The 16,402-nt window shown below is 40.1% G+C and overlaps 1 protein-coding gene across 8 annotated transcripts in view; it reads right to left on the bottom strand.

Annotated features, from left to right (window-relative positions):
* The window catches only part of PAM (peptidylglycine alpha-amidating monooxygenase), a 282,185-nt gene that overhangs the window by 195,402 nt on the left and 70,381 nt on the right, over positions 1 to 16,402 (bottom strand). The window contains exon 2 of one of the 8 annotated variants that reach the window (XM_053566343.1): positions 3,538 to 3,645. The exons of the other annotated variants lie outside the window; for them this stretch is intronic. The gene's annotated coding sequence lies outside the window, so the exon portion shown is untranslated. The remainder of the gene's footprint in view (positions 1 to 3,537; positions 3,646 to 16,402) is intronic. 8 annotated transcript variants of the gene reach the window in all.

Below are 16,402 nucleotides of genomic sequence, written 5' to 3'. Positions count from 1 at the left end.
CCTCAGCCCGAACACCCCTACCAAGGGCAAGGCCAGAGCAGGAGCGTCCCCCTAACAGGGCTGCGAATTCACAAGTTACCCAAATAGTCACGTGGAAAAAGAGCATTAAAGCAGAAGAAGCAGATAACTCCACCGAGCCGATTGACTTCCCTACTGCTCAGTGAACTGGGCTTGGTGAAGAGGTTTATATTGGTGTCAGGGGTCATGTTGGTGACAGTGTTCATGTTGGTGTCAGGGGTCATGTTGGTGACAGGGCGGGTAGGGTGCAGTGTCAGCGCGCTATTTGCTGAGCACTTTCATACATCTCTAGTTCAGAAAAAAAGCTCTTTTCTCTCTTTTTTTCTCGAATGAGCATAAGGCTCCGTCCTCCGCATCCATTAGGTGCCGGCACCTGTTACGCGATAGCGCTGGGCCACCGTGGTGACGGCGGTGTCGGGAGTAGGGGACAAGGCACCCGTAAGGAGACCTAGCACGGCCTTCAGCACCTCACTGCGAGGTGGCCATGTACCAACTTTTGAAATAGGAAATGTACATTTTTAAATGATTATTTAAGATCCTAGTAGTATAAACACACAGTTAAGTCAAAAAAACCTACAATGAAAACAATCCTCTGCCCAGCTCCCCCACACACGACTCTCCTCCATTCTTTTAGCAGACTGCTCTGGCCTGTACCTTCGTTTCCCCAAATGTGTTGGCACTGATTTTTCAGCTCACAGGTTCATTTATTCTCTATTGAGTTGCTTTCCAATAGACTCATATTACAATTCTGGGTTCCATCATCCCTTAAGTTGTTAAAGCCGTGTAAACACCATTCTCCGCTGGGCAGTGCAGCGTCCTGTGCTAGGGCACAGCTCCTGGACCACGTCTGCATGTCTTCCCTTCCCTGGCTTGTCCTTTTTCCCTCCAGAATATTATGAGAGTACAAATGTTTTGGCTACATGAGTTGCTTTTATACAGTGTGAGTTAAAATTGTAAGTGCCCATCACTCAGAAGGAGTGTCCTGAACCTAGCAGGGGTGACTTCACCCACCCCTCCCACCCTCTCCCACCTGCTTCATTCCATTGAGTTTATTTTTGCTTTGTCATTGATTGTGTTTTGGCTGGACAGAGAATTTAAGATGATAATCATTCCCTCTAAGAATTTTAAGGGTATTATTCTTTTGTCAACTTCTTATAATCATGTTGTTGAGAACTTAGGCGCCATTCTGATTTGTCATAATTTATTTGTGGTATCTCCTAATCAACCTCTGTCTCTCTCTCTCTTCCCATCCTCTGAAAGCTTTTACAATTTCCCCTTTGGCCTCCTGTCTGATTAAAATATTGATGTGTCTAGTGCGGGTCTTTTCTCAATCATCTTGCTAAACCATTTCAATCTGAATACTTATTTTGGTATTGATAAATATTCTTGTACATTCGATGGTAATTTATTTTCCCTATTCCTCTCTCTTATCTTCTTTAGAAACCCTGTATTTGGATGTTGGACCTGACGATCCTCCGAATTTCTTGCAATTTCCTTTTGTTTTCTTTGCTAGATTTTTCATCCTTCTTCCTCATGGATTTCTTTAAATGGAGGAGAACATATCTGATAATTCAAAAAAATTTTACAGTTCTCTTCTCTTTAGGCACACCCTTCCTTCTGACACCCGTAGAGGAAGATCATTTTATATATTCTGCAAATTCCAGCATGAAATGAAAGCTTTGTCAAGAGGGTCATGCAGGCTGTTTGAAACAGGGCCCTCAAAAACCAGTGTTTAGCACTGTTTATAATCAATACAATTTTTACCGTGTTCTTATTCACCCTATGAATGGGTTTTTCATAAGATAAATTCTCAAAATACGGCATGATGGAAGAATTTGTAGGATATAGGATGTATTTGAAGAGAAGTATTTATAATGCTCTGATGAACTTCAGCTTTAATGGAATTTCTCTAGGATATTTCCACTGAAATAAGTTTTCCTAGACAATTTTACCCCTTATCGTTGAAAGCACTGTCACTGGGACAATCTTAGGAAGTAGTTTGGAGAGCTGAATATTAATCTAAATGTAATTTTACTATCGTTAGCTCACTTAAGTAGGTAGATTTTCATTGTACAAGGCATAAAAAAATTCTAATTTTTAAAAATTTTATTGCAAAATTTTCTTCCCAAATAAAAGAGTGGAGCTGACTACACCAAGCAAAACAAAGACTTTATAGTGATTGTACCAAGATTAAGCCCATTCAAAACACTGAAATTTTCTTCTTACTTGACGCAGAAACCCTGAAAGGGAAAACACGTTCAGAATTTGGAGACGAGTTTCTTACCATGCGGCTGCACCCTAAAATCCAGGTTCCTTAGATCCTCTGAATGAAGGATAAGTAAAAAACAAGTGCTTAGAAATCAGTAAAATGGGCCTTGGGATAAAAAGAAAGGATGGTTTACTCACGAACAACAGAAACAGGGCAGCAGGACCCTGTCATCAGCGTTGACAGATGTGGCCAGTTGGCCACTTGACTTAACTGGGACCATCCAAATATCTCTTTGGTAATTTGAAATTAGGAAAAGGAGGTGTTAGTTGAGCTGAAAATTCAGGTAGAGTAACGGCCAAAAGGACATGAAGGTAAGCCAAATCGAGGCTCTGAGCAAGCTGATGTGATGTGATGGGACAGGAGAGAAGCCAGAGCTTCACTTTGCCAATGAGAAGAAGGGAAGAGGTTAGGAGAGGAAAGAGCTGCAGACCAGCAGCGTCCCATCTCGCGTGGAGGTGAGCAGCTCCGGCTCTTCCTGTCTGTTCTCTTCATCTCCTAAGTCCGAGTTACGTCTCCTGCACTATCCTGGGATGCCCCAGATGTGGCCTGCTCTGTTTAATATAAAACTTATGTCTAGGGGTGTCTACTCCTTGCAGCCTAAACACCTGGCCAGAGACAGGCACCCTCCAGGAAGCCACGCTGTCTCAGCTAGAACCGGGGGCTCCCCAGGCAGCCACGGTGAAAAGCATCCCAAGGAGAGGAAAGAGCCTATTTCCTCAGCTTTGAACAGAAGGGAGCAAGTTGAGCTCTAAAAACAAGTAGCTCAGTACAACCAGAACACAGGGTGTGCTGGAAGTAAGGAGGGACGGGCAAGAAGGAGGCAGAGGAGGGCCAGAGCCCGGGCACATGATCCATGCCTGGGGACTGAATCTTGATGCTGCAGGCAGCAGATCTGGGGTGTGCTTCCCAGGGTCATCCCCACAGTGCTGTGGAGGCGAGATCGGAGGCGGAACAGCGAGAACGCAAGCTCCTCAAGGATAGTTGTGCACGTTACTGTTCTCACCATCTGGGACGACGTGGGGGGAGAAAAGCAGAAAGGCGTCAACTGGGTCGTAAGAAGCAGGTCAGCCCAACACGTGTGAACCGGGCCTTGCAGCTTGTCAGTGGTAGACTTAGATGGGAGTCTACACTTCCAGCCTGATGTTCCCGAAAAAGCACTACCTCCTAAGCATGTGCTGAGCCAGGAGCAAAGGCTCCACTGAATGTGAGCAGGTACCCGGTCAAATGCAGATCACAAAGGAAGCTCCCACCTTGAACATGGCCGGTCCACTTCCCAGGACTCATGCTCATTTATTAATACCCCATCACAGCATGCGGTGACTCTGTTACTTCAGGAGTCACGACACCTCTCATAAAGCCTGAAAAAAGCATTAATAATTAAGAAACGACGTTGAAAGCAGGGCATCTAAGACCCCTGGGTACAAAGTCTTCAAGCAGTTCAGTAACACAGGAGGAAACCTGTGTGCCCCTGCATACCAGGAGCCATGGATGTTCTGATCTTAATTAGTTTACATAACAGGATGAATCAAATCCCCAAATACTTAAATGGCCACATTTCCTACCTTATCAGTAATTTCCCTTACACATGAAAGCAAAAAGTAGACTTTACATTTACAATGAATAGCTGTTAGTCTAGCAACAACCACATACATCACTTTAATAGCATGCTTGGACGGTCGAGTTTTCTCTTTCCACACTCAGAATACCTATCGACGTCTCCACTTTGATGGTATGAATATGTACCTAAGTAAAGCCTTCCATGTCCCCCGGCCAGACCCCCACTGTCAGCTCCGCCCTGACAGCACGTTGCTGTTCTTCTGGTCCACCTGCCACCTGAGTGCAGCAGCTCTAACCACATCTGAAACGCTGTTATAATTCTAAATTCACCTTACTTAAAAACAGCTGCTCCATGTGCAGTCCGCAGACCGCAGCTTTAGTATCACTTGGGAGCTCACCAGGAAGGCCGAGCCTCAGGCCCCACCGAGACTCCCAGAAGAGGATCTGCATTTCACAGATTCCCAGGCCAGCCGTGACCCCTGAGAAGAAGCAGCATCTGACATCTGGATGACCCTGGGTCAGCAGAGTTCGACAACAGCCTAAGGTCTGATCTCAATTGCTTTGCTTGTCTAGAGAAATGGCTACCGGTACTGCAGGTAAAAACTACTGCCATAGTTAAAAAAAGAGTAAAAAAAAAAAAAGGTCCTATTTTCAAGTTACAAAAAGTCCTAATGAGATATTATGTCCAAACTTACAAATACTTCTAGGAGGTGCTCCATAGTTTTACGACTCTTCATTAATGCTCCTCTGAAACGCAGATTGATAAATGGTTGAAAATGCTCCCTAAACATACTTAAGGCATTAAAATTCATGCCTCTCTTTGTTAACCTTTGAATGTATTTAAGTCTTTATGAACAAACAAGAAAAGTGCCAAGATCGTCAAAGGACGGGAAAACTACAGGCTGCACATGTTCCAATAAATAGTTTGGGTTTGTTTTTGAAAATGAGGAAAAATAATGATCCTTATGCTACAAAGTAAATAGACAACTGTGTGTGTGTATGCGTGCGTGTGCGTGTGCGTGCATGTATGTGTGTGTGCGTATATGTGTGCGTGTGTGCATGGGCGTGTGCGTGTGTGTGTGCGTGTGTGTGTGCAGGTACTTGAGCATGAGCAGGTGGAGCTGGCACAAAAAGCCAGGTGTAATTCTCGGTCCTAGAATAAACGGTGTGCTATTACCCAAAGTGCAGAGGACAATTGTTGTAATGAATGCAAATCAAAAATATTTAATCTGGAAACACAGATAGTATTAACCCAGCAATTATGCTAAGTACAATTTGTGAGCATAAGTTGCCTGAAAGAATTAGGCAATTGCACTCTAAATAACTGAATTTCAATGAAGCTTTATTATGTATGTTATTTCCTGTTTCTATGCTACTTTGTTTACTACTCATAATGACAAAATTGTCTTTAAAACCCCCAGCTGAACAACACACTATTCCTGTACTAAAAGGGTCAAGGTAAGATAAAGAGTGTGTTTCTTCTAATTTTCCAAAAATTAAATTGGCACAATTATTACATAAAAATATCCACCTACAATGCATAGCCTTGAGAGATTCCTTTTCCCCATCCACCTGCCTCACAAGAACCATAATTTTTAGCTGGTCATATTGCTACTGAGTTGAAAGATGGCACGATCCAGCCACAACCTCCGACAGGTGAGGTCATGTGGCAAAGTTTCCTTTTTCTGCCTTTGTCCCTTCTACTAATCTGTTGGCTAAAAAAAGCAGGTGATAACTAGAAGTTTACCATGGGGACAGGGTTTATGTCACAGATGAAAGATTAGTGAGCTGGGAGAAGGCTGGGTCCTTGATGAATCTATGGAATACAGTATATATACCACTTATCTAAAAAATTCTTCCATATGTGAAAAAAATTAACTTTTATCTTATTAAAGATAATTTCACCTGTTTTGTTCTATCTAGCTGAACCTAATTCCAGATTATACTTTTATATATCAGCAAGATCAAAGTTTGTGAAATTCAATGTATTATAAGAACTTTTGTATAGAAATTCTGCTGTAAATTAACATCGCTTAAGAACTCACTATATCAAAGCCAATACATTTTAAAGGATGAATTTTTTTTTTAAAGGATAAATTTTTATATCAAAAATTTCCAAGACAAAATGGACAATAATTATTTTTGTTAGATTTCATTTTGCACAGGGTTTTTTTTCCCATCAATATCAGCACTTTTGAGTATAAAAAAGACCATATTTATAAAATCATAAGCAACAAATGATTATGTAATTCTCTTCCACTTTAAGCATCATCATTGAAAAATAGTTTGAATCAGTGTTGTTTCAAAAAAAGACAATATATTAATTTTAATGTACATTAATTTATATACAAATTATATATAACCATCAATTTTAATTTGATATGCATATAATATTTGAACTTTTATTTTTCTTGTTTTATTGCTCTGGCTCAAACTTCTAAAGCAGAGGCACTTGCTAAGTCTCATTTCTGATGGTGAAGGGAACACATCTAATGTTTCAGCATCAATATGATTGCCGTGGAGCTTAGGGAATAATCTGCACCATGTTAAGAAAATTCCAAGTTCATTACGAATTTTTATCATGACAGGACATTGAGTTTTATTAAATACCTTTTGTGCAACTAGTAAGAAAATAATTTTTTCTCCTTTAATCTATTAATGTGGGGAATTACCTTAATAGATTTTCTGATATTAAGCCACTCTTTAAACAACTGGATAAAACTTCCTATGGTCATGACACTTTTAAAAATACCTGGCTGGATTTAGTTTTCACTCAGCTCTCTGTAACTTTGCATCTAAAGCTGCTGCACTTTGAAGAGCGCACTAAGGAAGCTCTCTCCCCGCACCTTAATTCTCCAAATGCAACTGGCACCATTATCTACAGGATACAATTTTACTTTAGCCCACCGAATGCATTTCAAAAGTATATGGAATAGAAATACCTTTGGTCTACAGAGTTCAATTCTTTCCGAAAATAAATTCTTGAAATTTTAGGAAAAAGAAATAACGATTTGACTTGGAATTCTTGAATAAAGACTTCGAAAAACACTAGAACTGGTTTTGATAGAAACTAAATGAAATTTTACATAGAAAGGACTTCTGAGATACCAGAAATATTCCATATTATCTAACCTATGTGGCGGTTCCATAAGAGTTTATAGATACTCTTTAAGCTGTCCAAGCTCTGTGCATGTATCACTATGTATGATGTATCTCACAATAAAAAGTTAATGAAATTTTCTTTGAAGATCCTCAGGAATTCAAGCACTTCGGTGTACTTTTTCCAGGATTTGAGGAAGTAGAGGTGATATTTCAAGGATTATTTCCAGATCTCTGATTCTGTACTTATTATATATTAGTCAATCCATCACTGCCAATTTTCCCATATTAAAGAATATTTAAAGATGGAAAACCAGAAACTCTTCCATCTTAATCAAGATTTTGAACCCAGAATTAAAGACATTCCTGGTACATTTGTGTCACTAAGGGACGAGAAGATGAGGCCGAAGCTGTGACGCTGCCCTCCCCTCACTCTTCCCTTCTTACTTTTATTTACTTTTCATGGACAGAAACTCACAGTGAAACAAGCATTCCTTATGAACTCACAGCAAATGAAAAACTAAGCAACACAGTCCTCTACCTGAAGATCACAATTACAACAATAATACGTTATTCTGTTAATGATGAAACGTGCCGTTCAGCTAACACCTCACGAGATTAATTTTTCTGCCACAAATGAAGAAAAATTAAGAGATTATTAAATGATATTAAAATATTTCCTTCCTTTATCTCCACCGTATTCAGTTGAATTTATCTCTTACTATCTAGTAATCGACATTTTGAAAGGAATAATATAAAAATGGTCTTTAAATGCGGCTATTTTTACAAAAAAATAAAGGATTTGTGTGGTTCATATTCTTCCCCCTTTTTCAGAGTAATCTATATCCAAAAAAAATAATGGCCCTTTTTAAATATTGGTATTATTTAAAAAATGATGAAATTGTATGCAGAATTAAAAATGAGTCTACCGGAAATAGTGGGAAAATGGAATGCTATTTGGAGGCAATGAATTGAAGCCGAAAATTGATGATAGTTATTTATGTTTTTTTTAATTAACAAATGGAAAAGATGGCAAAAGGTTCAAAACTATAAATGAGCTCATTGTGATCAATTCCATTCCATTTTAGAGGCCAGCAAATAAGTGTGTACAACTAAATATTAAAAATTAATTTTCTTTTTAAGTGTTACAATAAAATGATGTTCAAATTTTTTTTCCATGAAAAATTATAAGCATGCCATGATTTCTGTATGCCATTAGCAACATACTTTTTTTTTGGGGGGGGGTGCAGAGTCTGACTTGGTCACCCTCAGTAGAGTGCTGTGGTGTCACAGCTCACAGCAACCTCCAACTCTTGCATTTCAGTGTTCCTCTTGCCTCAGCCTCCTGAGTAGCTGGGACTACAGGCGCCCACTACAATGCCCCGCTATGCCATATTCTTTTTCTAAGTAATACATTATCATTTAAGGTGAGTCACATAATTGAATTAAAATGAAGCCTACAAATCTTCACGTGACTTACCTAATTTTACTTTGCAGATAAAATATACAGGCATAAATATGTTATTTTTCTACATGTCTCCAACGTTTGCCTTGATTAATTCTAATTGTGGCTCAGCATCCTTCTCTCTTGGGTTGGGAAAAAAGTAAACAGTGAAAGAAAGAAAACTAGTTACGAATGTACCTTTTAGATTTTACTTAATTCACAAGAGTGTATTCAGTTACTTATAGTGTGTTTTATGTTTCATTTCATCACTGAGGTATCAGAAAGAAGAATGTATTTGTGGGCTGAGGTCCACAGGCACAAAGACCGTAAGATCAAGCCATGTATTGATCTGGTTAAAAAAATACAACACAGTTACTAAAAAATCATTGCATTCAGGCACCGTGTTGGCCTCTGGGAAGACAAAGATGAATATTCACGAGGCTGACCTGGCTTTTCCTGGGTGTGGCATTTTGGAAGGGGCTGAAGACAGATAGTGCAAGACAAGAGAGGAAGGCAAACAACTGAAGCAAACGCCACGTGCTGTGTGGCCTGAGCCGATGACACGGGGTGGTGACGGGGAGGGAGCCTGCCGAATGCATGATGACCCTGGGTCCATTAGGCCGCACGGAGCTGAGGGCATGGCAAGCGCTGACTGGCAGTGTCCTGGGATATCCAGGAGGGCCGGAGGCAAAGCAGATGGGCAGACAGGGAGCTGTGAAAGTGGCCGAGCTGCCAGGGGTCTGCAGGCCACGCTGAAGGTCAAAGGGAGGCAGGGACAGCGGGCGCCATCCCAGTGAAGTGAGACCTTCCCTGGCCCTGCTGACACGCACCGGCTCTCTCTCATTCCTTTCCTTCGTGGTCCATATCTAATAAATATTTGCATTTGTTTAATTTGTTTATTGCCCACTTTCCTCACAAAATGGCAAGATGCCATAGGGAAGGGAACTGTATTTCTAGCCCTTACAATAATAGCTAGCACACAGTAGGTGCTTGATAAAAGTTGTTAAAAGGATGAATTCAATCAACAAAGTGAGGGGAGGAAAAAGGAAAGAAGGAATAAGAAGGATGTAAAGAGTGATCTACATGAAAAAGGAAAGGAAGGATCCCAATAAATACGCCATGGCCTCAATGGCACCCGTGGCACAACGCCATGGATGCCCCAGAACCAGAACCATTTCCTACCAAAAAGTTCAAAAGGAACATCTCAAAAGGACCAAGCCTGCCGCCCTCCCTACACATTGCGGAAGCCTGGGATTGGCAGCCAGGACATCAAATGCATCCTACACATACTGCTACTTTAACTGAAAAAAAAAGATACATCTTTAATGGGCAAGGTTATAACTGAAATGTATTGAATAAGTAGCTCTTTCAATATAAAATATTAATCTTTTCAACAATCATATTTGTAAGAAAGAAACAGATTACAAGCGTGCGAACCATAGTTCAAATTCCTATCTTGAGCACTTAACTTTATTCACAAACATCACCACATTAATCTGACTTTCTGCTGTTATGTTCAAAAATTCAATCTCCTAGACAAATGGCAATTCAAGAATGCAATTCAAGTGATGTATTATTCCCTTTGACCTGAAAGGTATAGTTGCCCATTTGGGGTTTTTTTTTAATCCAAATTTTGCAACAGCTGTTACATGATGAATTTCTGAATACAAAATACACCCCTTGCTTTCTCAACTGCTACAACAGATAGCAATTTCTACAGTCTCCCATCGCTCAATGAGATTCTCTGAGACATACACAACGTACTTGTTTACATTAAATCATACAGAAAAGTTCTTTAGGCTATTTTCTCTGACATAACTAGAATATTTTAATTGTACTCAATATATCTCGTAGGTTAAAAGTAAAATGTCATGAGCCTCATTATTTAAATTTCATATGTGAAATCACCTTTCCTTGAAATATTTTGACATATTCAAGGCAACACTGTACCAGGTATCACTGCTTAGCAAATTTAACTAACTTTTGGTATTACAATTCCCCCCACATCTGGGGAGTTCTCACAGTTCTTTTTGTTTGTTTGTTTTTTTGAGTTTTTTCAGTTTTAATACATTTTTAAAAAATTCATCTTTCGATATGTGAATCCTACAAAAAGAAAAGGTGAACTTAAAAGGAGAACATTGGAAATGTCGCTCTTTCTAAAGACTCTCCCTGAACGATTCCCACTAATACCCTTCCAATAACAACGTGGCCCCTCCAACGTTAATGAGTCACCGGCAAAGAAAATTTCTTGTAGTGTACCCTAGTCCCCTCCTCCACAAATAGATGGGTATTGGTTATGGCTTATTGCTTACTTTGTATGTATTTACCGAAGGTAATATACACTCCTGAAAAGAGAAAAGAACCACCAAGTGACTCCAGGCACGGCTATAAACCTCAGAGCTATGATCCGCTCAGTGCAGGCAGCCGTGAAGGCCAGCATGTATCAGAATGCCCTAAAAACTACAAAATGCCACCTACACACATTTCCTATTATTAATATACCAGTAACGACTTTAAAAAAGTGAAACACACAATTGATTTTTCTTTCCCTTTCATGTTAAGATTGGAATCGCAAGGGAAGAAGATCAGAGCCTGGGAAATCCGCTCCCTGCACTGGGTCTGTGCCCTCAAGGTCAGCAGCAGTGAGTGCGCTGCCCCGAGGCCCGTGACGTCTTTGTACGCCTGGGGTGTCTTAACCACCTCCTGCCTCACCTCCCTGTTTCTGCCCTTGCCACCTTGCAACACGACCTATTTTACTTATGCCTTTGTTAATTTGTGATTGAAAACTCCATGAGAGCAGAGATGTTTTTATATGTCTCATTGACTTCTATACCTCTCGTACTTAACACAGAGCCTGGACTACAGAAGGTCATCAATACATATTTGTTAAATTAATCAATACACAACTTTGCCATAAGAGGTGTGAGAGCTGTCTGTAAATTACAATTTTATGAAAACTCTAAGTTCAATACTCAGCTCCAAGTCAAATTTTCTATAAAGGGAAAAATATTATGCAAATAACGAGGAACAAAAGTGAGATTTTTCTTTTTCTAAAGCCATCACAAAACAAAATAAGTAAATGATTATGCCTAGTAATAAGTGCAATAAGTTTGCATTAAACTCTGAAAAGTTCCAACAAATTCACAAAGCCTTTCATTTAACCAAATATCAGTGTAGGATTAAGAAACACACTTCAAAGCCATCTTTGATTAAAATTTTAAAAACCGGGCAGCACCTGTGGCTCAGCGGGTAGGGTGCCGGCCCCACATGCCGAGGGTGGTGGGTTCAAACCCGGCCCCGGCCAAACTGCAACAAAAAAATAGCCGGGCGTTGTGGCGGGCGCCTGTAATCCCAGCTACTTGGGAGGCTGAGGCAAGAGAATCACCTAAGCCTAGGAGTTGGAGGTTGCTGTGAGCTGTGTGATGCCACGGCACTCTACCAAGGGTGATAAAGTGAGATTCTGTCTCTACAAAAAAAAAAAAAAAATTTAAAAACCAAAATATTAGGCTGAGCATGATGGCTTATGCCTGAATCTCAGCCTTCAGACGGCTGAGGCGGGAGGGTCACTTGTGGCCTGGAGTTTGAGACCAGCCTGTGCAACAAAGACCATGTCTCTATAAAAATTAAAAAAGTAAGGTGTGGCGTCATACGCCTGTGGTCTGAGGTGCTAGAAAGGATGAGGCAGGGGACTGTTTGAGGCCTGGAACCAAGGCTGCAGCGAGCACTTTAGCCTGAGCAAGAGCGAACTCTATCTCAAAACAGGGAAAAAACAAAACAAAACTGAAGGTTTATGCTATTCATTCTCCTCCAAATGCAATGAAGATTACCACTAAAATAAGCAAAAGACTCTAATAGCCCTGCATTTTTCTCCATAAACACATAAAAATAAGTTCTGTGTTTTGGCCGTAACTCTGTAACAGCTTATTGAAATAGCTCAATGTAGGATCTGTTCAATAGGAAATAGCTCAATGTAGGATCTGTTCTCTGAAAACGTGGGTCTCTGGGGATAGGGGTGGGAAATCCAACACCCTTCACCTTGGTGATTCTGGGACATGCTCACTGCAGTTTGAAGAAGCCCCACTTCGAGCTGCCTTGCAAGTATTTGTGTAAATGGAATAAATACTTTTTTAAAATGTTAATTAAAATCTCACAAACAAGATCTGCCCAATTTATTGTTTTTATAGCAGCCATGTTTAGGATTATGCCTCTTGAGTCCTGGTGTCAAATGTATTTTTATGGCATCTTATCTCAACAGTGACATTGAAACAGAAAAATGAGGTTGTCCTGCATCTGGAATGTGTCTCTGCAACGCGCTGTTTCTCTTCCAGATTATCCTGCACTCCTGAAGACCTTTACGTAACAAGTTCTACACTTCAGCACTCTCATGTATGTCCATATTGCTCCGATAATACTCAAGTTACTGAGGATGGATGCTTGTTTATAATATCGTCAAAGAAAAATAAGCAAGGATATTCACAAATAATGCAGGGCCGAGCTGCAGGCGCTGTCACAGTATTGCCAGCCACACCCTCTGAATTTCCCCAACAGTAGGAGGTGAACGGAAAGGTTCCTGACCAAGACGTGATGCCCACAGAACTTGCCCTGCCTTCCCCTTCTCCTTTATTCACGTTCCCTCCCGTTTCTGTTGTCTAACGCATTGCTATTTCATTGTTATATTAATTGACATTTTCAGGCATTGGATAATGCCATACACATTGCTTACTTTTTTGACACATTTTTCTTTTGATATTTCTAATAATACAGTTGACAAAAGGTTATTATCTCCATTTTACAGATGAGGAAACTTTGGTCTAAATAAAGTCAGACAGCCCTTGTTTTAACTGGCTCAAAGCAACAGAAGTTTCAATGAAAAGATTTAAAACCAGGGCTACAGGACTCAAAGCCTGTGCTCATAATGACTCAGCTGTTCTGCCCTCCCATTTTGTTGGTTGGTTATGCACACAGGTTGTGTGGTTTATTACATTTTTGTGTGGATGAGTTTCCTGGAACTTATTCATCCAACCCGTCCTTAAAGGGAAGACACATATGGTGTTCCTATATGGAGGAAAGGGCAGTGTACTAATGTCCCCCCTCCACAATTCTACTTTTCATAGTTTCAGTTGCCCACAGTTTAGTACAATAAGGTACTTCAGGGTTTAGAGGCGAGGGCGGGAGACGAGCTCCTATAAACATCATCATGTGATTACAAGATCGTAGGCAGAATGGGGACCAAAACCCCATTCTTGGCAAGAGAAAACACCTTCAGAAAAAGGGAAAAATAAAAATGTAAGCTGAGTGAGGCAGAACAAAGAAAAGTCACCTAGTTTAACTTTAAACCAGACACTGCTAAATTTCTTATCTGAGCAAGTTTCCTGCTTTTCCTAGAGCTCTGGCCTATTGGGGATACAGCTTACTAACACCCCTGTTGGGTCTGTGTGCACTCTGAGGAATAATGGCCACAGAAGAGGCTGTGGCAAGGCCTGGAAGGATACATTAACTAGGCTGTTTCCTGCCCAGTAAACAGACAAAGCAAATACCCATTGTGGAGATTTGTATTTGTCTGGGGCAGAGATCTAGGGAACAGCTCGAGCCCTGAAATATGGGCAGAAAGACTTATCTCCCTTATGGCAGAGGAAGACTCTCCGTGGTGCTGATGAGAAGAAAATTCCTCTCTCCCACTGAATCTTCAGAGGAGATTGACACCAGTGGTATTTTACTCCACAGTGAACTAGCAGAGTTTAACGCCTCCCTAGAAAACTGTGTGTGTGAGACCTCAGACACGAGGCTGGCCCCACACAAGGCTCAGGATCCAGATTTATCAAGACTGCTCAGACCCTTAAAGTTAATAATTATAAAAACAATAAGAACTGATTTGCTCGCTCAGAAAAACTGCCGGTGTCTTTGTTCTCTTCCTCAACTTACCCTCTGGGCTACTGAGCAAATAGCCTTCCATAAAGCTGAGTGGAACTGACAATCGGGGCCACTGCCAGAACCCCACAACTGGGCAGTGGTCCCCCGAGTTCCCACCTTTGAAAATTATATTCTGTGTGTCTCATCTCCTTGTTTCTCATCGTTTCTAACTTTATATTTCTTCAGTCGGTCATGGCCAGATCCACAGGTCTTAACAGGCCCTGCCCCTGGGGCAGGACCCCGACACAAAATGCCATGAAATCTACTTATTATTTTAACATACTTTAACAATTGTACATTAGCACAGCAGTAAATTTTTTCTAGTCAAAGCAAATATTGTGTAGAGAAAGAATTATCATTATTATTAGATATTTACTGTGTGCCAACAAAGTTATCCAGGGAAATATGTAAACTACACCCTCTGGGCATTAAAAAACTGTGTGAAATATAGATGTTATTATTTCTAGCACAACACTGTCATAGCTTTTAGCTACTGACAGACATGTTTCTATTTCACACAGATATATATATGTGTGTGTGTGCTATATATGTTGCATATATATATAAAACACACATGTTTTGTCTGCTGCCTATAAATAATTCTAGCTAACTCCTCAAAAATTTAATCCATGTTGAAATGTGTCCCTGTAAAATCTTGTGGCATGGTTTGTTCAAAAACCTCCATAGTGAGGGTTCGTACTTAAAAGGCACGCAGAGGAAGCTACATTTCTCTTTCATACCTTTCCACGCTTTCAAGACTGAATAATAAGCATAATATTTTAATGAGATAATTTTCACTCTCTTTTCAGATAATAAAAATGCCAAAGTCCTAACTTTTCATGCCCAACTTCTGTTGCAGGGCTACACCTTTATATTAATCATCATTTACTTTCACTGGGTAAGTTCCCAGCTTGCAGTGCTTTAATGTATGCTATTTTTTTAATTATTATGCATCTTTGAGTTGCTAAAATAATCCTACCAGGTAGGAACTTCTTAAATGCAAATACCATTGATTAAGTCATATATTTTCAGCCTGGGCTGAGGACCTATCATACTGCCGTGGACGTAGCTGCATCCACTTTGTCAAGTAAAAAGTAAAGAAGTAAAGGATCAGCTATTTCCAAGTCCACAGCTATGGTCGCCCCAGACCCAAATCGCCTACCTTCGCATCTCCATTTCTACCTACCAGGAACCAGGAGACTAAACATTATTGAGCACCCTCTATATTCCAGACCCTGCTGGATGTGATAGGACACCTTGTAACCCTCACCACCTCCAGGGATGTGCGTCACTCGTCCCTTTACACTTGGCCAGTTAGAGAGCAGGGAGCAGGTAAGGGCTGTGGCACTGATACCAATGTTCCCCCGAGCAACCCTCACCGTCTCTGCAGCACAGAAACCGCCAATGTTGAGAGTTACGACCAGAAGCCACGGGGATCAGGTGCATGTTCAGGTGATATAGTACCACCAAGAACAGCAAGACTCGAAGCGAAGGTTTAAGATAGAACAGTTTCAAAAATTAAAATTTCTAAAATTAAAATCAAACAAAGTTTTATACTACAATAATATTTTTATCTAAATTACCCCGTGTTCTCCAAGAGTGGCTTTTAAAATATGAAAACCATAATGATCTGAAAAAGATGCTGTAATTTTTATTTTATAAGCCATTGGAATCCTAGCTATAAAAAGTTATGCTCCCTGAAAACAGACTTAGGGTATTTCAAATTTCTAGACATTTTTAAAAGTAATAATATTTATTTATCATGTTCAGTATTACGAGCATACAATTAAAATAAAAGGGGACATTATAATATGATTGGCAATGTGTAATAAAACAAGTTTACTAAAATTTTATCTTGTTTTATATTCCTAGGATCATAATGTCTCAGCATACCTATATAGGTTCAGTATCCTTTATCCAAAATGCCTGGGATCAGGTTTCGGATTTGGGATTCTTATGGATTTTGGAATATGTTACATTATACTTAGTGGAGCATCCCAGATCTAAAAATCTAAAATCTTAAAAGCTCCAATAAGCTTTTCCTTTGAGCATCATGTCACTTTTCAAAAAGGTTAGCATTTTGGAACCTTTGCGAAGTGCAGAGT

This window comes from Nycticebus coucang, chromosome 17, assembly GCF_027406575.1.
Source record: "Nycticebus coucang isolate mNycCou1 chromosome 17, mNycCou1.pri, whole genome shotgun sequence".
In the NCBI taxonomy this organism is placed as follows: domain Eukaryota; kingdom Metazoa; phylum Chordata; class Mammalia; order Primates; family Lorisidae; genus Nycticebus; species Nycticebus coucang.
Note: the sequence above shows the minus strand (reverse complement) of the source record. Positions and strands in the feature narration are given on the sequence as shown.